Genomic DNA, 25,623 nt, shown 5'->3' on the forward strand with positions numbered 1-25,623 from the left:
AATGTTTCCCTTTAATGTTAGCAAAAGGAAAATTAAAGATATAGAAGATGCTCCTAATGCTTCCATTCAATTTTAGCAAGAGGAAAGTGTAAGATAAGAAGATGCTCCAATGTTTCCCTTTAATGTTAGCAAAAGGAAAATTAAAGATATAGAAGATGCTCCTAATGCTTCCATTCAATTTTAGCAAGAGGAAAGTGTAAGATAAGAAGATGCTCCAATGTTTCCCTTTAATGTTAGCAAAAGGAAAATTAAAGATATAGAAGATGCTCCTAAAGCTTCCATTCAATTTTAGCAAGAGGAAAGTGTAAGATAAGAAGATGCTACAATGTTTCCCTTTAATGTTAGCAAGAGGAAAGTGAAAGATATAGAAGATGCTCCTAATGCTTCCCTTCAATGTTAGCAAGAGGAAAGTGTAAGATAAGAAGATGCTCTAAAGTTTTCTCTTTAATGTTAGCAAGAGGAAAGTGAAAGATACAGAAGATGCTCCAATGCTTCCCTGGTTGTTAAGGTTGCCAGGTGTAAAACACCCATACATAGGACACTTTTCGAAATATGGGTTATTTTAGTTGAAAGACACCACTGCAAAGAAAGATACATGTTATTTCTTTCTCGAAACACACTTTTTCAAAAAACGAATCGAACAGCCCTTCAGCAATATCCCTTTACAGCAAACAAGTACAAGTTTTTCCAGAGATATTATTCTGTAAGGTTTAACAAAATTTGAAGTGTTTATGTGTTGACAATATCTAATGAACTCTTGTTGTGGAGCCCTAAAGAAATGCGCATTTGGCTATACTTGTTTACAGATGTCAAGTTGTATGTGAGATATATGCAAATTTTACCAAACGTTTATACTCCTGGAAAGCATGATTTGTGATACGGCATCAATAACAACAACCACTGTCACTTAATTATTGCGTTGCTTGATTCAGAGATAAATTTAGATAATTCAAAAGAAGGAGAAAATAAAAGTGTAGTTTAAGATCGAAATTGCGGTTTAGATATTTAGGTTTCGTCATGAAACATGTGGTTGTATTTAAAACGCACCTGAAGTCTATGAACTGAAATTCAAAAGTTAATGGAGAATGAAATATTGATCCTAGGTGAATGGATATTACTTTTAAGGGAGCAAATTCCATACAATATAATACAATGCAATCCTTTTTATCCTCTAGTTGAAGTAATAGCAGCTGTCATTGTATATATCTACATAGGACAGGCTAATCCAGGCTATTTTTCAGGTAAATTTTATCTACATAGGATAGGCTAATCCAGGCAATTTTCAAGGTAAATTATATATCTACACAAAACAGGCAAATTTATACCATTTAGGTAAATTATATATCTACATAGGACAGGCTAATCCATGCCATTGTCATGGTGAATTATATATCTACATGGGACATGCTAATCCAGGATATTTAGGTAAATCATACTATCTACAGAGGACAGGCTAACCCAGGATATTTTCGGGGTAAATTGTCTACATAGGACAGGCTAATCCAAGATATTTAGGTAAATCATATATCTATATAGGACAGGCTAATCCAGGATATTGTTAATCCAGGTTATTTTCAAGGTCAGTAACTCTGCCATCAATCAAGAGATTGGGAAATGACTTGGAACAGTTAAACAGTTTCTAGGCGATAACTTGAGAACGTTTGGGTCTAGGGTCACTTAACATAATAGGGAGGTTGTTCATGACCAGCAGATGACCCCTATTAGTTTTGAGATTAGTTGGTCGAAGGTCAAGGTCACAGTGACCAGGGATTTTTAAACCGTTTCCGGACGATAAATTATGAACGCTTGGGCCTAGGGTCACGAAATTTAATACGGAGGTTGATCATGACAAGAGGTCAAGGTCACATTGATCCGGAACAGTTAAAACCTTTCCGGACGATAACTTGAGAACGTTAAAATATCTCCGAACACGGCAGAAAATAAATGGAAACACATCATACCAAATGCAGATTTTCAATGGAAAGAAATATATAAAAATATACTAACATCAAGTACTGGTTGGGAACCAGTTTCCGGACAGGACAAGTTTCCGGACACTTGTAATAACCGCTTCATTTCGGCATTATTCATGTAATTGTTTCATCTAGATCATTTGGATGTGTGTTCTTCAAGTCTACAACAAACTACTACAATACAAGGCTGTATAATGTTAGGTTTTACGATGATACCCCACCTTGGTTTACAAAACAACTTACTGTCTTAACGGGTCATGAAGATAGCACTGCGCATGCGCAGTAGTTTACACTTGTCAAGGTATCAAGTGGGGAAGAAATAATTAAAGTACATATTGATTATCTGCTGATAACATGTGCTAATCTTAATTTTACGATAATAGTTAGATAACATGCAAGGCTATCGATTTTGCACAAATTTTATTCTATATCTATTGGAATTATCAAGAATTCGTGTTACACGAAATTCGAGTTCTTTTAGATAGCCTCTGTTTGCTTTCGTAGCTGCTATTGAACGTCGGGTTTACTTTCATGCGCATATTTTGAAGAGATTAATGATAAAGAAGTGTGTAAAAAGAGTTTAATTACTTATTTCGATATCAAAATAACAGCAAAACATCGTCAAAATATTTGTCCGTTTACTGGTTTACCTCACGGGGGGAAAATAACTTCTTTTTTGACCCCATTTGAGGCCCCATGGAACCCATATTTTACGTCACAACACGATGCTCAACATCGGATGCGGAAGGAGCTGAAGTTTGTGCAGTATGGGCTTCATTTATGTCGAATATTTGTTTTAGGAAATAATGGACCCGAAATATGAAAAAGAAATTTTCAATATAATATATAAATATACAAATAAATATATAAAAATAAATATATATAAATTTATATTTTCAATATATTAAATATCTGCACAGAATAATCGCGACAAATAAAAGTATGCTTAAACAAAGAAAAAGGTCATATCGAATATATGTGACTTCTGTTAAATGAATGTTGAATCTAACGAACACTTGTCCATGCGTACAAAAATTCTGGAGGAGCTTAAAACTTACTTTCATGAACGAAACTTCCATTTAGAACTTAACTGCTCTACTATCTCTTTCTTTATCACAAAAACAGACAAGCAAAAAGACGCGAAACAATTTATTCCTCTTGAAGTGAAATATTACATTAAAAGTTGTAAAGTAAGAAAATGTACACCAAGCTTAAATTTGTTTGTAAAATATTTCTGGCGTAGACTTGAAACTGAAAGCTGTATAGCATTGCAGCACGACAAATTAGAAATGGAAAGAAATCCCATCCTTTGCGTCAATTTAAATGAAATCTAAAAATAAAACACTTCAAGAGAAAACTTGCATGTACGTACAGTGTGTGTGTGTGTTGAACATTTTTTGATTTGCAGACGTTTTCCGTATAATTCTAGATCCGATCTTTGGTATTTATGACACAATTAAGTGGCATGGAGCAGTGATACTTCAGTAAAAGCGACAATGTCAATAGATTTCATTTCTTTACCGCTGGTTTCAAGTACTCATTCCAACATTTAACGTTTAGCTGAAAATATCGATCCATTAAATACCTTGTGCACTGAAAAGATCTAAAGGTATTGGACCCCTAATGGTAATGTTTAAAAAATGGCATTTGCTTGGTATATTCTTGAAGTTGACCATGTTTCGCACTGTGTCGCAAATTTTAAACAACTTTTACCGTGCCGTTTTTTGTAAATTTTGTATAATTTATGGTTTTTCCTCAAGCTCAAGTAGAGACAAATTTCAATGTGATAGCCACTATCTAAAACGTTTGCAGAGAATTCATTACAGCATAAATGTTGATAAAAGAAACACAAAACTATTGTTAAACAATTATAAAACATAAAATAAAACTGTAAAAATCATTTTTTCTAGGATGCCTCAAGTAAACAGATTTAATGAGACAGAATTCTAACTCCAACATTGAAAAATTAAGGTCTAATCCTGTGGGTTTGTTTTGAATTTTGCTCACTTCATTCAAAAATAAATTTGGGGCAGAAGTAAAACATACCTGCATTTCTTCCACAATATGTAATCTAAAAAATGAAGGCAAAATAGAGAACTTTTACCGCATGTAACTCAGTATTTTTAAAGATGTCTAACTCTACCCTTCTGATTCAGAGGTAAATTCACTTTAAACAGCAAGAAATTGCTTATAAAATGAAAATTTTCCACTTTTGTACAATACATCCATGATAAGTCTTGAAAGAAGTAAAAACTTACTAGAAAAAATGGAAAATATAGAAAAAAAATTTGGTCCCAGTTGGGCTTGAACCTACGCCCCCCTGAAAATTGCTGTTAAAGTAGGTTTATAGTAGGAATTGAATACTCTTCAAAAGGGAGGTACTCTATTATGGGTCCAATACCTTAAGCGTAAAAAGTGTATAATGTACTATAATTTGGGGCAGAAGTAAAACATACCTGCATTACTAATGACATAATAACCTCTTTAACAGGTAATTTAGCTAAAGAATAAAATGTCGGATCAGAACAACACTATGTCTTAAATTTTGAAATCGTGTTCAATTCCATAACAATTATAATAGTTTTTCGTTATTTAAACTTCCTAACTCTGACAGATATCGGCCATAGCAAATTTCGCACACTTCCATTTTTTTTTTTTTGTGCACTGTAAGCTATTCAGCCAGTATCTTTTTGATAAGTCTCCCTTTTAACAGTTAATGGTACTATCCAAATTGGAAGATGGACAAGTTCATTACAGAAATTTAGCAGGGAAAGTGTTAAGGCCTAAAAAAATTCTTTGTTTCCAGTAACAAGCCCAAAAAAATTAGGGTAAGTAGGTTGGAAAATATTTTTATGTCAAAAAATGAGAACAAATAAGGGGGTTATAAATGCCTATAGAGCATCAGTAAGTTGATTTCGAACATCACTGACCATGTTTAAAGCATAAAAAGTGAAGTTCTGCATTTTTTTTTATTAAAAGTTGAAAAAATTATTCTCAAAGGCCATAAAAATATTTAGGGTCGGACCAAAAATTTAGGGTAGGTCGGGATACCGGAAACAAACAATTTTTTTTATGCCTAAACAGCATGAGACCAAACAAATACATAATTTCAAATTACCTGAACAGGTGCTCCAGTGGCTATTCTTTACTCCCAAACTCTCTGACCTCTTCTAAACTGTTCCAATGTTGCCTCAAATATTCTGTCACATCTACTGTTCCTGACCAATGAATCCTAGCACTGGAATATGTCACACAGTATGAAATATATATTGTCTACTTAACCCCTTCTAACACTATTGATGAACTGTCATTTAATCCTCTATCAGTTTTGCTTCTGGCATTGCAACACGATTCTATACATCATATTTTCGAGATATGCCACAACTTGCCAATGTAAGTGATGTTGAAGTGTCTCCAGCAATCTGATATATCTGAAAATAAGATTGATCAGTATGAAGTATGATATTTAATTACATAGAACTTCAAACAGTTAGTGGTCTATAAAGGCAACAGCATGCATTATAGAAAACAGCAATAACCCTATTGATCACAGTACACGTAATTATACTGTTCATGGCTTTACATTACAGTGCCTTGACTGTCAATAACACTCAGAACATGGAGTAAGAAAATCAAAAATCAGGTTTGCAAGTCAAATTGTCAAATTGGAAATTTACAGTGAACCCTTTATCAAGCAGCCAGCAAATGAACGATACAATCTGTTTAAGGCAGGTTACTGATTAAGTTGAAATCAGACAGGAAAGTCAAATTTGGTATCTCTGCTAACTGGCTGCTCAATGCAAGTGGTCGTTTAAAACAGGTAGCAGCTAAGGCAGGTTTAACAGTATACTATTTAAATTTTTCTGATTTACAAGCTGATATGAAGACTTTGCCTGAAAGTACAGTTTTTCTCAAACATAAATAAGATATCCTCAGAAGACAGGAACTACTAGTAATACCAATAGGAGATCTCTGACCCACTGACAGTAGATTTTCAGGAGGACCAGTAAATTCTGAATGCTGATAGGTCTCACAGACCACAAAAAATTCAGAAGTTGTCAATCTTTATATAAGTAACCTTCGTAAGATGAGATAGCTTAAGTGCTGAAATTTTCTGTAAAGCAATTAAGTTATAAAACAAAAAAAGCATTGTAGTATCATGGTATATGCAATGCCTTCTTGTAAATAAAAACATTTTTTTTAAAAAGTAACTGAAATAATTTTTGCACAGACTGAATGAACCACCTTAATTCGTGGGGGACCACTAGATTTTAAAAGTTGGTGTTCCTTAGAGTTACTGGGAAGAAATAGTGTCTACCCCTGGAAGATATGTAAACTTATACATACGATATAAATATTTATGGAGTGTAATTTCCCTGCCATATGGTGCCAGTTATTACCTTAGTTGAATGTAACATGTTTCCACACACGTAAATGCATTGTTCAGCAAATTTCATTTATGAACATATTAACAGGTAAACTCCTAAAAATGCAAGGATATGAAGCATACTAAACGTACTTTTTGGTGAAAATTTATGAAATTATGACTATATTAATATGTACAAATATTTGCATTTTTAATAGACAAACACACAATGCAATATATATTACAGAAGCTTGCAAGCACATAACTGAAGCATTTTCACCAAATCATAGCTTAACCCTTACCCTGCTAAATTTCATAAATGGACCGTTCCATCATTCAATTTTGGCAATACCATTTATTATTTGTAGGGGTGTTCACTGAAAATTAACTGACTAAATAGCAAACAGTGCAGACCATGATCTTGGTCTTGGTCTGCACTGGTGCAAAGGCAGAATCACTTGTCACCAGTAGGCTAAAGGTTTATTAAAGACCACTTACTACAATTTGCCACACATATTGCAAACAGCACTAAAATAAGAAACACGGTATTTCAGCTCCATTAAATATTCCACAATTTGTACTCCTTGACTTTCTACCAGTATACCATATGTTACAATGTAACATCCCTATTCCTCATGAAAAATTTCAATAAGAACTATAATGCAGCTTACTAAAAGGCACAATTTTCGGTTTTGATCTAAACTAGCATTTATATAGAGAACAATGATTCTACATTAATCATACCTTTAATGGACAATTTTTTCACTCCAGATAAGCATAGAGAATGAATGTATTGATAAACTGTCCAGAATTTCTTGTCAACATAGAAATGCTGTAGTCTCACAGATAATTTCCTCTGCTAAAATCAATAATTCTCTTGCTCTTGCCCAGTATCAGTTTATTTATGCATTGATTAGTTAGTAAGGGAGATAACTGGTAAGTTGATTGTACATAATTGTCAAGGGAGATAATAACTCCATCAACTATTCCAACAACTCTGCATACATGCTTAGTCAATGCAGCAAAACTGAACAGCATTCTGAAATGCTTGAGAACATGTGCAGACTCTTCTAAACATAATTTGGTACGCATAAAACCGTCACATGGTTCTAGTCCACTATGGTAAAAGGGTAAAAGGAATTTACAATAACTGTCATTTCAGAGATGAATTACTTCAAAAGTTTGCACCATTGTATCAGTTAAAACAATGTTAAAGAATGGGACAATAAAACTGTTTTGTCTGTTTTGGGTTTAACGCCATTTTTCAACAGTACTTCAGTTATGTAACCTAATCAATTTTCCTGGATTCTGTACCAGTACAAACCTGTTCTCTGCAAGTAACTGCCAACTTCCCCACATGAATCAGAGGTGGAGGACTAATGATGTCAGACACAATGTCGTTTATCAAATAGTCACGGAGAACATACGCCCCACCTGAGGATCGAACTCAAAACTGTAAACTCTGAGATATAGTTGTGTTTAAAGTGCTTGGGCTTTTATTCACTTTAAAACATGCTCATACAGTTCATTATACACATGTAAACTACTAATTTTAAAACCACAATTTAATTCTTAAATAATTTTCATTCAATAGCTAACCCTCATCTCCCATCATTTGAGAATCCCATCAGACTTGATCTTTAAATCACGTATCCTGTTGTAAGAATAAAATCACACCAAACTGAAATAACGGTTTTCATAAATATGTTACAATCAAGAAGAAAATTAATTTAAAGCTCACTGTCTTGTGTGTTTAAATGATACAGTTTTTATATGTAGTAAGAGTTTGCATATATAAGGAGAAACAAGTGAATAAAGTATTGCCATGCAATACAAAGTCCCCTACTGGAAGGCACCTAATTTTCTCTACTGCAGTATAATGAACTGATATCTGTCAATGATGTATAAATAATATTGTACTATATATACAATATAATACAACAAAGCACTTGGATTAAAATTTGCATATATAAAAACGCACAGTTGTTTTCATTTGGATTTTTTTTTTGGCTGATTATACAAAAAGTTATCATAAGAGTTATTTATAGTAACAACAAAGTGAAATAAACCCTAAAAAAAAAAAAAAAAAAAAATCTATAAAATATAAGTCCACAAGAAACTCTTTACCAGGTAGAGATAGATCAAAATACACCTAAAATTTGGATGTACTGTGCATGTTGTACCACAGAAAAGTGGTCTCAATTTTTCCCTACGGCCAGTAATAAAAAAGTTACAATATAATCTATTTATAGTAACAACAAAGGGACATAATTCTAAAAAAAAGTGTGCCTCATAGTGGTGAACATTTCTACCAAGTTACATCAAAATCCCTCCATGCATGAAGAAGAAATGCTCCGGACAAAGTCATTCTTGAATTTGACCTTTAACCTCTAAGTATGACCTTGACCTTAGACCTAGGGACCTGGTTCTGGTGTGAGACAATTCGTCTCATGGTGGTGAACATTTGTGCCAAGTTACATTAAAATGCCTCCATGCATAAAGAAGAAATGCTCCAGACAAAATCATTCTTGAATTTGACCTTTGACCTCTAAGTATGACTTTGACCTTAGACCTAGATCCGAGGCTTTGTGCACAACATGTTGTCTCATCCAGGGAAATGTTTGTGCCAACTGATATTTAAATCCTGTTTTGCATGACAAAGTTATAGACTGGACAGGAAAAAAATCCTATTGAGCTTTGATCTCAAAATGTGACCTTGACCTTTAAGCTAGGGTTCTGGGTGTTGTGCATGACACGTCGTCTCATCATGGGGAACATCTATGCCAAGTAATATTGTAATCCCTTGATGGATGACAAAGTTCTGGACCAACAGGAAAAAAACCCTATTGACCTTTGGCCTCCAATTGTGACCTTGACCTTAGAGCTAGGGGTCCGGGTTTTGCGCATGACATGTTGCCTCATCATGGGAAACATTTGTGCCAAGTAATATCAAAATCCCTTCATGGATGGCAGAGTTATGGACCGGACAGGAAAAGAGCCCTATTGACACTTGACCTCCAATGGTGACCTTGACCTTTGAGCAGGGCTCCGGGATTTGCACATGACATGTTGTCTCATCATGGGGAACATCTGTGCTAAGTAATATTGAAATCCTTTAATGAATGACAGAGTTATACACCGTACAGGAAACAGACCCTGTTCATGCCATGTTAACATTTGACTGCTAAGTGTGACCTTGACCTTTGAGCTAGGGGTCTGAAAGTTGTGCATGACACATCATCTTATTATGAGGTACAATTATGCCAACTGATATTAAAATCCCTTCATAGATGGGAGAGTTATGGACCAGACAGGAAAAAAGCCCTGTTGACCTTTGACCTCAAATTGTGACCTTGACCTTTGAGCTAGGGGAGCGGGTTTTGCGCATGACACATCGTCTCATCATGGGGAACAGTTTTGCCAAGTAATATTGAAATCCCTTCATGGATGAAAGAGTTATGGACCGGACACGAAACAGACCCTGTTCATGCCATGTTAACATTTGACTGCTAAGTGTTACCTTGACCTTTGAGCTAGGGGTCTCAAAGTTGTGCATGACACATCATCTTATTATGAGGTACAATTGTGCCAGGTGATATTAAAATCCCTTCATGGATGGGAGAGTTATGGACCGGACAGGAAAAAAGCCCTGTTGACCTTTGACCTCCAACTGTGACCTTGACCTTTAAGCTAGGGATCCAGGTTTTGCGCATGACATGTCGTCTCATCATTGGGAACATTTGTGCCAAGTAATATTAAAATCCCTTCATGGATAAAAGAGTTATGGACCGGACACGAAATTGCGGACGGACAGAATGATGGAATGACGGAAAGACGGAATGACGGAAAAGCGCATTCCTATAGTCCCCGAAACTGGTTTTCAACCAGTAGGGGACTAATAAACAAGAGCTGTCTATAACAGCAAGTTTGACTTTCTTTACTCTTCCACATAATATTAACTAACAAATTTTAAAAAGCTTTACCAAAATTTTCGAAGATGAAAAAGGGACAAAGTTTTATAAACTGCATGTCAAGAGATAAAACTTAAACAAAATATTCTAAGTTAAAAAGGGGCATAACTCTGTCAAAATTCAATCAGAGTTATGGGGATTGTTTCTCCTAGTGTAGACTTTGATAGTAAAGAACTCTTTTAAGTTTCAAGTCAAAAGTTTTAATAGCAACAGAGATATTTGACCAAAAAGTCAAGCTAAAAATGCTACATTTTCATAGCAGTAAATATTCAAGTCACATAATATGTCATAATTATGGTTTAAGGTTATAAATGCATTGTTGTATATTTAAGAAATAATATATCTCATTTAGTGATTTGTCGCTGAATAAATCATTGTTTGGAGTTCAGATGCGAAGGAATTGTATCACGAGGGCGAAGCCCGAGTGATATAATAATACGCATCTGAACGACAAACAATGATTTTACTCAAGAGCAAATCACTAAATGAGATATATTATTTCGATTCTAACACGTTAATTTACTAAGGACTTTAAAGTACATTCTTGACGGCATTCATTAAATTCTGGCCTGTTTTGAATCAGTTTCTTTTCCAGCGCGCCGCTGTGCCGTTTGGCGCTATGACGTAATAATTTTGACGTCAGAACAGTGAATTGTTGCATAATAATTCACTGTTTTCAACCTTCTTTGTTTAATAGGAAAATGAATCAGATCGTGTTGGAATACATATTTTCTAACAGCATTTTCAAAAGCATACATTATTTGATTACACTGTATAGAGATGGTACCTAAAAATTCAAATTGCATCTGATATTACTTTCTGTTCAAAACTTAATACCAGAGTACCTCAATTATATAATGATTTAACTTTCATACTTCATTTTTCATGCTGAAAGGCAATATTTAATCCGAAAAATTTGGTCCTACTTTGAAAAGTGAAGCCAGTGACAGATGTATGCACAGATTCGGATGTGCCTCCCAAAAATATAGTTTACTTCAAGATCTATGAATAATCATTCAAACAGAAAAGTTGAGCATTATCTTTTATTTTCAAACAAACTTATTCAAACACAATTTTTTTATTAATTACTGCTGATAATTTACAGGTATGGTATGATAATAGGAAAGAAAACATTATTGGTGAGAAAAAATATAAACAGACTATATGAATTTTACGACATCGAATTCCTCAACTTTTTACAAAATTTGTTTGCCAAGCATATAATCAAGGCCTCAAAATGTACGAGTTAAAAACAGAGCAATATAAAAATGTATATTCTATCTGATGGTCACACTAAAACCATACCAAAAACTGTGTCGGAAGAAGTATATCACTTTTTATGACACGCACCTTGTGTTTACAAATGTATTAATATAATCCAGACGTTCTTTAGTATAAATAAAACAGTTATGTTAGTTAAAAAGAAATGACAATCACCTTTCTTTAGCTAATCCACAAAAACAACGGAGCCGAGCCGATGTCGCTGTCAAAAGTTCCCATATTTACTGCACGGTGCTATGTTAAAATATCGCTAGTGTTAGAAAAGCGATCATATGCGCTTCAGTTTTGCCCTTGATTTGTTGTTGTTGTCATTGAATATGTAGCTTTAGGTACCTCTACACTGTACTGTATGCCAACGTTATTAACTTTATTTTCATGGGTTTGCTTTGTTGTGGGTCTGCAGGTCAAATTTTATCAATCCCTGGTGAATTATTTTTAATGTAAAAGGGCTGTACATTCTATTTAAAGGTATTTATTAGTCAATCGAGAGTCAAATCAAGACAAATATATTTCTTCGCTCCTCGCTCCCTCCTGATTTTCTCAAAAACCAAAAAAGATATTTAAATTATTTTTTCGCTCGCTGCCTAAAATTTTTCAGATAAAAATCCGATGAACAACATTTCAATTTGGTGTGGCCTTATGTCAATACCATGTGATAGGTTTAGAAGAATTCAGTTAAGTATTTTATGAGAAGACTGCTCACATTGTATACTTTCACAAAATTTCTCTGTTATTAGGCATGTGTTTAGTTTGAAAGCATTCAGCTTAGAACCTGCATAATGTGCATAAAATTATATGTTTTCAAACCATGTAAAAGGTAGAGTTATGTAACTTGTCCCCTGTGGTCATAAATGATAGCAAGAACAGTTCAAAACCTGTGAAGTTTGAAAGCAATTTGTCTAGTAGTTTCTTTTGCAAAAGAAAGCGCTTATTTAGGGTCCAATTTTCTTTTTTATTTTTGCAAAATGCAACATCCTGGGGTGTTTATTCAGGGTATACAGTACTAGGATCAAATTTACCTTTTAAGAATGAATTACAATGCAAAGTGCCATAACTCTAGCTAAATTCGCACAAAAAAATGCTAATTCTCTACACCAAAATAATGGTTGATCAAATAATCAAGTCTGAAGGAAATCCATTATAAAATCATTATCAGGTAATAGATTCATGTCTTTTTTGTTCTGTTTAAAAGTCACTTCAATGCAATATTTTAGGTTACATGGCTACTTTCCAGCTTTTGATGGTGAAAAGAAAACCTCCAGGTGCCCCTATGGCCATTATTTCATGTGTTTCTAAAGCTATTTCACTGAATCTAAGTACAGAAAAACCTCGCTTATAACGAACAGCTTGGGGCCTCTAGAAATTGTTCCTTATAACCGAGGTTTGTATAAAGAACTCATTTTGTATAGTGAACACTATTTGACTGACATTTGAAAAGGGCTATTAGTATGTGTTCACACTCATGGCCGACCTTGAATCTTTATGTGAGAAAGTTGCAAACCTAGTAGTAGTATCTGTCCTTTCTTGGAGAGATGGTTAGGTAAACTGCCTGCATTTATATGACTGAAATAGCGTTGAAACGCGGCGTTAAATCTAAATATGTCAAGAAGGATGACCATAATTTGCGTTTATTTTTTGTCGGTTTTTCTACCTCCTTTTTTAGAGAGCACTACATTATGACTATAAGATATGTTGCAGTTTCTCCACTTACCAGGTACTTTGCTCGAGAATAGGCATCAATACTAATATAAAGTAAATGTTCAATTTTTGGTGGCTGCTGCCACCAGTGTCAAAAAGAATACTCAGTTTGAGAAATCTTGTCAGTTCTTAAGACCATCCTAACAACACAACCAAAAATAGTTCCAAGCTTCCCAGGTAAACAATTATCTACACAAGGTGCAGAATATGCAAAGCTACAATATATGCCTTAATACCATTTTTAATGTAAATTCGGCGACTAAAATCAATACAAACTGAAGTCATCGTTTTAATTAAAACAACCACGTGTATGAATACAAATATGCAAATTTATGGTCACGTGAATAAACGATGACCTCATGTCACCTGAACTGGAGCGATGATATTGATTAGCTATTGCATAGTACTGCCACAGAGGTCACGTAGCTTATAACGTAGAAAAGGTAGCTTATATATATAGAAACCTAGCCTGGGAATCCTGACGGACAATTCAAAAATGTTTCCTAACCGCAGTGTCACATGTATAACTCCCGAAATTTAAGGCTTTATCTGATAAAGAACAATGACTTCTGCTAGCAATGATCCGCGGCTAAAAATAGAAACGGAATTTTAACGGAAAAGTTTCCAAACATTTCCGGTCCATAGACAATACCAGTTTGTACCTCTGATAGCTTTTCCAGCAAGCTGTAACACTTTTCAAATATGTCAAAACAAACTTAAATGTTCGTCATAGCTATCAAATTGTAAGATATTATATTAATGCAACCCTAGTGATCTAAGAATGTTACTGAATTTTCGACTGCATTGTCTCGTTTTCGTTTCAAGCACGCAAAAATATAAACACATGTTAATTAGGCTATTTATAGAAAATCGATAATCAGCTGTGATATGGATTTCCTCAGGCGTTGGTACTGCCAATTAACACTAATTAGCACAAATTTAGTGAGATGCTTTATGAACAGGACAGTAACTACTACTAAGTTGATATAACTTGAACATGTACAGTTCATAGTTATATCAAGAACAAAATATACTAAAACATGCTTAGCAATACGAGAGTGAACAAAAATAAAAGAACATTCAGTTAAAATTCATTCGATATTGTTTGCAGTGTGACCTGCCGTGAGAATCAAAGACATGTATGTTTTCTAAATAATATTCCCTCACGGATAATCTTCCTTCAGCAAATGTACAATATAAGATACTATATGTATGCATAGATACACATGTATTCCGGTACAATTTCGTCTGACGAATTATCAACATGGAAACCCACGGGTCGCCCAAGGTGACAAATGTTGCAAACTCGCTTTGACTAAGTTGTGCTACTGTATCACGATTTCATCAACTTGTAAGCCCGTGAAAGTGGGCGCAGCGATGATACTAATACTCGCCTTTTTGAAACGGCAATCTGTCAGATTGCAAGTCGTCGGATAACAGATTTGACCAACTTAAAAATTAAATTGTTTCAAGACAGATTCTGCTCACTTCAGCTATATTCATTCGAGTCGCACCACAAGAAAAACAACATAGTGCATTTGTGACCAGCATGAACCCAGATCAAACTGCAGATCCACACACTCTGGTCAGGATCCTTGCTGTTCGCTAACGGTTTCTCTAGTTGTAATAGGCTTTGAAAGCTAACAGCATGGATTCTGACCAGACTGCGCGGATGCACAGGCTGGTCTGGATCCATGCTGGTCGCAAACGCACTATGTTGGTTTTCTCATGGTGTGTCTCAATATATCTGGATTGATACAAATATATGTATAAAAATTAAAACGGTTTCGTTTCAACAGTTACATATTTTTCGACTTTTTTCTCGGTCTGACTAAAGTTGTAAGTTTGTCTGACTTAATGTCCAGCATTTTTGCGAAGCCTGCTGTCATGTCTAGCGAACTTTTGAGTATAACAGATGGAGTGATAATTAATGCACCTCTAAAATACACTGGCTGCAGAGCTGACATTCTGAGATGCATTTGTGGTGCTTGTTTGTGTTGTTTTCTTTCACAAAAGTCTCATGAAAACCACAGCTATCTGATATGGACTAAATCAGTGTGTATAATAATTCATGACAGACACTGCCCAAAAGCTTTAAAAAGAAATCTTAAAAGCTGAATGATTTGGAGAAAAAGCTTATACTATTTATTCATAGTAAAACATCTTCGATGTAATTTATGTTGTAGTTTTCGTCACAAATAATCAAAAAGGATCAAAACTATTCGTTAAAGACTGAATCAGTGTGTATGTAAACAATGACTGGCAGTGAAAAAGGATTAATTTTGAAACCAAAGCCGAATATTAAAAAAAAAAATGCCAAAAAAACGTTCTTATGGTTTATATTAACAATTCCTCAGTTGTCGCTTTCTTTGAAATATTTTAAACATTGATTAGCAGCCACCATCAGCGCTTTGAGCGCTTTGATTTATTTTGCACACATTGTCATGTACAAGGGAAATATCGTAGAGAACTCAAATCTTCAAAAGGAGATACCGTAATTAATATAGAAACAAGAGGGCCATGAAGGCCCTGTATCGCTCACCTGACCTATTGACCCAAAGATCATCACAATTAACATTCTGACTAAGTTTCATTAAGATATGGTCATAAATGTGGCCTCTAAAGTGTTAACTAGCTATTCCTTTGATTTGACCCCGTAACCTAGTTTTTGACCTGACATGAACCAGATTCTAACCTGACCTTAAGATCATCAAGTTTAACATTCTGACAAAGTTTCATGAAGATATAGTCATAAATGTGGCCTCTAGAGTGTTAACAAGCTTTTCCTTTGATATGACCTAGTGACCTAGTTTTTTAATCCACCTGGCCCAGATTTATACTTGACCTAAAGATCATCAAGATTAACATTCTGACCAAGTTTCATTAAGATATGGTCATAAATGTGGCCTCTTAAGTGTTAACTAGCTTTTCCTTTGATTTGACATGGTGACCTAGTTTTTGACCCGACATGACCCAGATTCAAATTTATCCTAAAGATCATCAAGTTTAACATTCTGACCAAGTTTCATGAAGATACAGTCATAAATATGGCCTCTAGAGTGTAAACTAGCTTTTCCTTCGATTTGACCTGGTGACCTAGTTTTTGACCCCACCTAACCCAGATTTGAACTTGAGCTATAAATCATCAAGATTAACATTTTGACCAAGTTTCATTAAGATATGATCATAAATGTGACCTCTGTAGTGTAAACTAGGTTTTCCTTTAATTTGACCGGGTGACCTAGTTTTTGATCCTACATGACCCAGATTCAATCTGGACCTTAAAATTATCAATATTAACATTCTCACCAAGTTTCATGAAGATACAGTCATAAATGCGGCCTCTACAGTGTTAACAAGTTTTTCCTTTGATTTGACCTGGTGACCTAGTTTTTGACCCAGATGACCCAATATCGAATTCGTCCAAGATTTTATTGTGGGTAACATTCTGACCAAGTTTCATTAAGATTGAGCCAAAAATGTGACCTCTAGAGTGTTACAGTCTCACCTGAAAAAATATAAAACAACTTATTTTGTGAATTTTATAATACTACCAAAAAAAAACATGTAGTAATGATGGCACAGGGCGTCCGCTGCCTATTGCATTTGGAGCCACTGGCTCAAACTTGCACTAAAGTGGCTCCAAAAAATCTCGAGTGGCGAAACATTATGGCTCCACATATACTTTCATTTTTTTACCCACGGAGTTATTGTGTACTTGATCCGGAAGCGTGGCCAGTTTCGCGCGTCTCGGATATTCTTCCGCGTAGAAAAAAAGCCTATAGCAAGTAATCAGCTGTTGCGATGACGCATGTTTTGACAGGTGTGTATATTATATAATGTTGTGACAGGTGCGTGCAAGTTAGTTGGAGCAGGGAGACGGATGCGATCAATTATTAAAGAAAGCACAATGTCATTTTCAATGGAAATTTTTTAAGTATCCACTGATGTTTATTTCAATTGATCCAATTATCGATGACCCAATCAATTTTATTGATCAGCAAGCGGCGACCCATTTGTTTTAAATGGCTGTTCTCCCGACGTTTTACGAGATTAACATTATCAGATAATATTAATAGTAATTGCGATAGTTATCCGACATTTTTAATTTATTTCAAACTTTTCTTTCAATTGCCGCCGTATTTTGAGTAATACTGTTCTAATTATAATTTTAGCGAGGTGTCAGTTATGTTGCTCACAATTTGATCTCGGTTGGAGATGATACTCGATCTTTAATTACTTAGTATCGTTATATCTATGATTTTTATATTTCTTTCGTCAAAATAATGTTAAATTTACATGAAAATGGAATTGTTTAAGGACAAAAACAACAAACAAACACTCGATCTTTTACGGAATGCAACGGCAATCTTAAATTTTAGTGCAGACAATTAGCGCTGAGAGTAGTTTCCCTTTTATGTAATGGCGAATCGTAAATAAACTTATTTTGAAGTAGAAACATTGTGTATACCTGTGAATACTACGTACGTGCTAACAATTCGGGGTTAGTCCTGGAGGTCATAAAACTGCGAATTTTACATGAGTTTCAACGGTATGTTCAATAATATTATGAATTTCAAAGTATAATGAATGACATTTATTGAAAATGTATTCAGTCTGAATTTCAGATCTGCACTAGAAGAAATTTCCTATGAATTCAAATGAAAAACAAACAAACCAAACATAATTCTGTTTGTTTATATAACATGCTTATGATTAATAAATACACACTGTTTGATTTATGATTGCAGTCATTATTTTTGTCTTGCAAGTTTTCTTGATTAGAAATATCATAAAATGTTAAGTTCTGCATAAAGATCGTTTGCACACCGTAATACACAATGTAGTAACTTAAAAAAGATACATTTATAACCAAACACCATGGAAACCTACCTTTTGATTGTTGAAGACAAAGGTGTGCAACACGCAATATGTACTAGTGTTTCCTGCAGACTCTTAAAGGGGCATGGTGCTTCCCTTGAAAAGGGGCACTTGAAAGGGCATTCGTCCAAGAACGCTTGTCGGCGTCATTTTACATACTATTTTCTCATTGAATTTGAGAATCTTTCATATCTCAGATATGGGATAGATATTTTGTAGTATTCTTTATAATGCCTACCATGGCATGTTGTGAAAGTGCTTTCCTTTCTTTTGTTTAAAGATGACACTGATGATTCATTCTTTCAAACATTTTTATTCTGTTACCCTCATGAAGTGTTAGCTTGCATTTTCAGAGACAGATTTCAGGTGATAATTAATAAGCAACAAGTTTTATTGAACAACTATCAGTGCGCAACTTTATTTTGTCAATCATATCATTTCACCACTGATTTACGTTAAGAGAATAGGCAGTTCGTCAAATCTACATGTAATCAATGACTTTGTACCTATATTGCTGATTAAACCCATTGTTCTTCCTTGCCAGTAAGATTTAGAGGACAGGTCGAGTCGGAAAGTTATATTTTGCTAGTGTTTTGGGCATGCGAAAACGAAAGTAGAATGCGACGTAAAAAGTATATGCTGTGAAATTTGCTAGATTAGATCGTCTGCCACTATTTTTATCACTCCCCCGTTGCTCGGGTGTTTTTTGCGATACATACAGTGACTGACTATGAATCTGTTTTTTTTTTCGTCTAATCACACATTATTCAGTAATATAAACATAAATGTGATTACCAATGGTTCATTGCGAGTAATAACTCAAAATTTCGGCTTGCTTGACGCATGCGGCTGTGCACTTTCATCTTAAATTTCGGCCTTATAAAATCATATTGACAAATTATTTACGAAAACAAAACTAGAGCCTTGCATTTTTAGTTTATTCATTTAAATCTCGATCAGTTTTTATAACTTAATCGCTAAGTTATGGGTTATTTTCATACCGATGTACGTTTTCAAATTTTATAAACGTTTAAGCTTTAGAATGATACCAGTTTCATTAAAATCGACCGATGCCTTGATTTGTAATATTACGAAGCACATTCATGACGCGCCGATGCAGAAGTCATCGGCGCGTCATGAATGTGCTTCGTAATATTACAAATCAAGGCATCGGTCGATTTTAATGAAACTGGTATCATTCTAAAGCTTAAACGTTTATCTTATTATTTTTATAAATGATATCCGTAAAGGAATAAAATAAATCTTGTAGATAAAATCGATATAAAATATTTTGAGTCTGGTCAATTTTCATGGGTTGGTCGGCGATCGGCAAACCTTCAATTTTTTATTTTTAAAGGCCTAATTAGCGCATCGAAAATGTGCGATAATCAATCTACATTTTAAATGATTACAACCTTTTAAAATAATTATCGTTTAATTGACCGTTTCAATCATATCTTCCGTAAAATGGCTACATGTTGCTTCACCGTCGACGTGCTAAAAACAAACAAATTTTCATCTACTGTTCCCAATTAAACTATCATAAAACAGTAATTGATTGCATAATCCTGTCAGTTCTTAATCAGGGTCATTCACGGTTGATGCACCCACGTGTCGACCTGTTGATCACAGCCGCTAATTGACGGTACAATACACGGAACATGGCCCGCGGACATTGGCTTTCCAGACTGGTTTTGAAAGGGCACTTGTCAAGATAAATATACAAGCTTCATAGAATAAAAGGGCACGTGGCGCAAACGGGCGGTTTGAAGGGCAGCTTGGCGGCACTTCAAACGGGGCATGGCGCTGCGCCATGTTAAAAAGGCCTGCAGGAAACACTATGTACCCTGCCCCATTTTAACAGTACGGTACCTTGCCCTTTTTAAAGCTCTTAAAAATTTCCTATAAATGCACATCTTTCCGTTTAAAAGAGTCTGTTGAAAGTTGAAATACGATGAGTATGAGATTGTGTTGTTAATAAGCATGCTAGCTTGATATTGTACCATCATTGATAAATTGTTATTTATATCTGTCATAAGAAATTATAAAACACAAAAGATATGACCTTAAATGGATAGTAATTAAGTGTAACAAGAGTTATGTTGTTTATTTTATATACATATCCCATCTTTATGCATAAAAAACAGACCATGGCTTCAAAAAATGGATTGGCTCAAAAGTGGCTCCAAAATTTTGAAAGTGGCTAAACTGGTGGCTCCAACTTTTAAATTCACAGAGGACGCCCTGTGGCAACTTATAAAAATTTTACCAATAATTATACCTTATACACTGGTAACACAGTATAAAATACTTTATATATATATACATGTACAATGATTATTGGACCTTTAGACTCAGAGTGTAGAGGTCTGGTTAATGGACCCTAGCCACTTCCTGAAAAAAACTGCGATAGTTTGTATGTTCAAATATATTTACATTCTGACCAAATACCAACAATACTCTGGGTTTATTTAATAGAGGCGTTATGTAATCTGAAAAGCTTGCGACCTCAATCTCTAGATGGAGATTGGTTATTGCAAATTCTGCAAATGCGGTTTAATTTTGTGATCCGAACACTGCTACACTTGAAGCGTTTATCAGCGCTTCCACCAATAAAGAAACCTGTAATTGCCGAAATTAATAAATATTGCATCTGTTGGTAAAATAGTACCAATCTGATTGCTTTAAGTGATTCATAAAAGAAGAAAATTACCAATAAATCTATGTAAAACCTGTTATTGCCAATATCGATGTTGTTGTTGTTGTTGTTGTTGTGCAGAATGTCTAAACTCTGGAAAACGGAATGATTCCGTTCGTCCACGTTGATAGTTTAGGGTAAGACAGTGTTGTTCCAGGTCTTGTCAGATAAATGTATTTGAAATTTCGGAGACGCAGCTTATGTAGTATTGTCACTTGCATTTCATTTCAGTCTGATATTCTAACTGTGGAATGACCGTCAGGGCGGTATGACTAGATAGCGGAAAACGAGGTTGACTGGGGTTACAGATTGGGACTACTTGTGGCGATATATGAGTCTAACTCTTCCAAGGAGAGCGTCGGTCTACTAGTAGTTTGGGTGTAGGCTGCTTACCCTTGAGGTCACGGGTTTTAGTCCATTTGTCACACCCTCACATATGGAACCTCTCATATGGCACTAGCACTGTCTTTTCTACGAAGCGAACAAGAGAGTGATTAAAATAAGCATCTAAAGTAAGCATCAAAATGAAATAAGTTACGGTAGTATAAACTAACGCATCCAAGTATTTCAAAATATCCCATGTTCTTTATTAATACGATTAAAAATGTCTGCTCGAAAGTCAAAGGAAGAATCGAGCATGAAAACTTGCATGGTCATTATAACCGTAATAATCGTTATTGGAAAAAATACATACAGTTAAGCAAAAAAGTTAAAGACTCCATTGAAAGTCCTCATCGTGACTATTTTGACAATATACTGGACACTAGTGTAACTGAAAACCCTAAAAAGTTCTATTCAAATATCAAACAGAAGAAATCAGGTCAGAGCAGTCATCCCGGTACTCAAACAAAACAACAACATCTTGAATGAACCAACGGACAAAGCCAATACTTTGAATAACCAATATACTTCAGTGTTTAACAGAGAGCCAGACGATGAACTTCCTGCATTAGATGGTGACCCATCACCGCCATTGCCCGATATAAACTTTACAACACCTGGCATTGAGAAATTACTTTTGAACTTAAATAAATCAAACGCAACCGTTCCAGACCTTCTTCCCACTCGTGTAATGAAGATAGTGGCCAAGGAAATTGCACCGATACTATCTGTCATATTTCAACAGTCGTACGTACGACTCGGGCCAAGTACCTGCAGACTGGCAGAATGCTAACGTGACAGCAGTCTAGAAAAATAGGTGATAAGACCAACCCTGCAAACTACCGTCATGTGTCGTAAACGTGCTTCTTGTGTAAGACCATGGAGCACATAGTATTCAGTACTATTATGGACCACCTTGACAAAAATGACACACTTGTATCCTTTCAGCATGGTTTTCGATCTTACCATTCATGTGAAACTCAACTCCTTAACACCGTGGAGGACTTATCTCGCAAACTCGATCATACTCGCAGACTCGATCATAGGAAAACCACTGACACTCTTATATTGGACCTCAGTAGGGCCTTTGATACTGTGCCATCCGCCGTTACATGACTGAAATACTGTTGAAAAACGGCTTTAACCCCAAAACAAAAAAGCACAGAAGGCTTCTACATAAGATACGCCAATATGGAGTCACTGAGACCACCAACAGATGGATTGAAGCATGGTTGTGTCATCGCCAGCAAAGAGTTGTACTGGTCGGCTCCTCATCCTCTGATGCGCCAGGTATCTCAGGGGTTCCTCAGGGCACAGTGTTAGGGCCTCTGATGTTACTACTTTATGCAAACGACACAGCTAACAAAGTATCACCTCTGACAGTTATTAAGTTATTTGCTGATGACTGTTTGCTGTACCGTGCCATCAACAGTATTAGTGATATGTTAAATTACAACTTCAGCAAGATCTGGATTCTCTGGTCGAATGGTCTCACACCTGGCTCATGAACTTTAACGTGGCTAAATGTCATCTACTGAGGATTACCAGGAAACATTATATTGAAACTAGCTATAACAACGAAGGCAACATCCTCTAGAAGGTAGATTCCCATCCCTACCTCGGAGTTGAACTTACCTCAGATCTTACCTGGAAATATCACATAAACAATATTACTGGCAAAGCTAATAAAATACTCAAACTTTTAAGACGACACATCTAAAATTGCAACCAGGAAGTGAAACAGAAAGCATTCACGTACATCTCTTGTTCGACCACATCTCGTGTATACTTTCTCAGTATGGGACCCATATTACAAACATTCTGACATTGGAAAAAGTGCAAGGCAGGGGCGCCGTTTTGTTACTGGAAATCATTCTTACAGAGACAGCGTTACATCTATGCTGAACGACCTCAATTGGCCTCCTCTCAAACAATGTCGGCAGCAAAAACGACTGACTACTTTCTACAAGGCAGTTAACAACGAGTCTCCTGTTACCATTCCGGAGTACTTCCAACGTCCTGGTCGCCATGTTACTAGAAAACACAGACAAGCCTACATTGAACTCCGTGCAAATTATGAGTAATACAAGAACAGTTTCCTGCCCCGTACCACCCGTGAGTGGAATGCCCTTCCACCAGACCTCGTGCAGGCCACATCTGCAGACGACTTCAATCATTACCTGCAGAAATACACCGCCTAGATACTACAAGGGTTTTTATCTGTTTTTAACTTATACGCAGAAGCTTTTTACCATTGTGATGTCGTCACTTGCCAGCGATGCGAAAGCCCTTGGCAGTACGAGCATAGAAGTACATGTAGAAGTGAAATCGACAGAGTCATTACTCATCTGGCCAAACTAATGTTGATTGTCACAGTTTTTAACTCTGGTAAACCAAATTAATTGGTTATATGTAAAAAGAAAACAAGAGGACCATGATGGTCCTGAATCGCTCACCTCTTCCCACATGACCCAGTTTTGAGTATGACGTTGTTTTTTCTATTATTTGACATAGTGACCTAGTTTTTGAGCTCATGTGACCCAGTTTTGAACTTGACCTAGATATTATCAAGATAAAAATTCTGACCAATTTTCATGAAGATCCATTGAAAAATATGGTCTCTAGAGAGGTCACAAGGTTTTTCTATTATTTGATCTATTGACCTAGTTGTCGAAGTACGTGACCCTGTTTTGAACCATACCTAGATATCATCAAGGTGAACATTCTCACTAATTTTCATGAAGATCTCATGAAAAATATGGCCTCTAGAGAGGTCACAAGGTTTTTCTATTTTTATACCTACTGGCCTAGTTTTTGACCGCACATGACCCAGTTTCGAAAATGACCTAGATATCATCAAGGTGAACATTCAGATCAATTTTCATGAAGATCCATTGAAAAATATGGCCTCTAGGGAGGTCAAAAGATTTTAATAATTTTAGACCTACTGACCTAGTTTTTGACCGCACTTGACCCAGTTTCAAACTTGACCTAGATATCATCAAGATGAACATTCAGACCAACTTTCATACAGATCCCATGAAAAGTATGGCCTCTAGAGAGGTCACAAGGTTTTTTTATTATTTGACCTACTGACCTAGTTTTTTAAGGCACGTAACCCAGTTTCAAACTTGACCTAGATATCATCAAGGTGAACATTCTGACCAATTTTCATGAAGATCCATTCAAGGGTATGGCCTCTAGAGAGGTCACAAGGTTTTTCTATTTCAAGACCTACTGACCTAGTTTTTGATCGCAGTTGACCCAGTTTCAAACCTGACCTATATATCATCAAGATAAACATTCAGACCAATTTTCATACAGATCCCATGAAAAATATGGTCTCTAGAGAGGTCACAACGTTTTTTCATTATTTGACCTACTGACCTACTTTTTAAAGGCACGTGATCCACTTTCGAACTTGACCTAGATATCACCAAGATGAACATTCAGACCAATTTTTATTGAGATCCATTCACAATTATGGCCTCTAGAGAGGTCACAAGGTTTTTCTATTTTTAGACCTACTGACCTAGTTTTTGACCGCACATGACCCTGTTTCGAACTTGATTTAGATATCATCAAGATGAACATTCAGACCAACTTTCATACAGATCTCAGGAAAAATATGGCCTTTAGAGAGGTCACAAGGTTTTTCTATTATTTGACCTACTGACCTAGTTTTTGACGGCACGTGACCCACTTTTGAACTTGACCGAGATATCATCAAGATAAACATTCAGACCAACTTTCATACAGATCACTTGAAAAATATGGCCTCTAAGGAGGTCACAAGGTTTTTCTATTATTTGACCTACTAACCTAGTTTTTGACGGCACGTGACCCACTTTCGAACTTCACCTAGATATCACCAAGATGAACATTCTGACAAATTTTCATGAAGATCTCATGAAATATATGGGCCTCTAGAGAGGTCACAAGGTTTTTCTATTTTTAGACCTACTGACCTAGTTTTTGACTGCACGTAACCCAGTTTAAAACTTGACCTAGATATCATCAAGATGAACATTCAGACCAACTTTCATACAGATCCCATGAAAAATATGGCCTTTAGAGAGGTCACAAGGTTTTTCTATTATTTGACCTACTGACCTAGTTTTTGATGGCACGTGACCCAGTTTCGAACTTGACCGAGATATCACCAAGGTGAACGCTCTGACCAATTTTCATGAAGCACTGAAGTCGTTCATTTAACATCGTGAAGAACAGATGATGTTATCGTATAGAGGCTTTGATAAGGCTAATGGTACCCAACCGGTTACCGTGGCCCAGTGGTTAAGGCGTCCACCTCGGGATTGGGAGGTCGAAGGTTCGAGCCCCATGGGGATCTTTGTTCGGAGGATGTTTGTCATG

General features: G+C 35.6%; 1 long non-coding RNA gene across 1 annotated transcript; it reads right to left on the reverse strand.

Moving 5' to 3' along the window:
- Positions 1–5,090: 5,090 nt before the first annotated feature.
- On the reverse strand, positions 5,091–21,002 carry LOC128549653 (uncharacterized). The gene is made up of 2 exons (XR_008367841.1): positions 20,884–21,002; positions 5,091–5,404 (listed from the first exon to the last, which is right to left on the reverse strand). It is a non-coding gene; the product is annotated as an uncharacterized LOC128549653 (long non-coding RNA).
- Positions 21,003–25,623: the final 4,621 nt, after the last annotated feature.

The sequence above is a fragment of the Mercenaria mercenaria genome, chromosome 16, assembly GCF_021730395.1.
Source record: "Mercenaria mercenaria strain notata chromosome 16, MADL_Memer_1, whole genome shotgun sequence".
NCBI classification, from domain to species: Eukaryota; Metazoa; Mollusca; class Bivalvia; order Venerida; family Veneridae; genus Mercenaria; species Mercenaria mercenaria.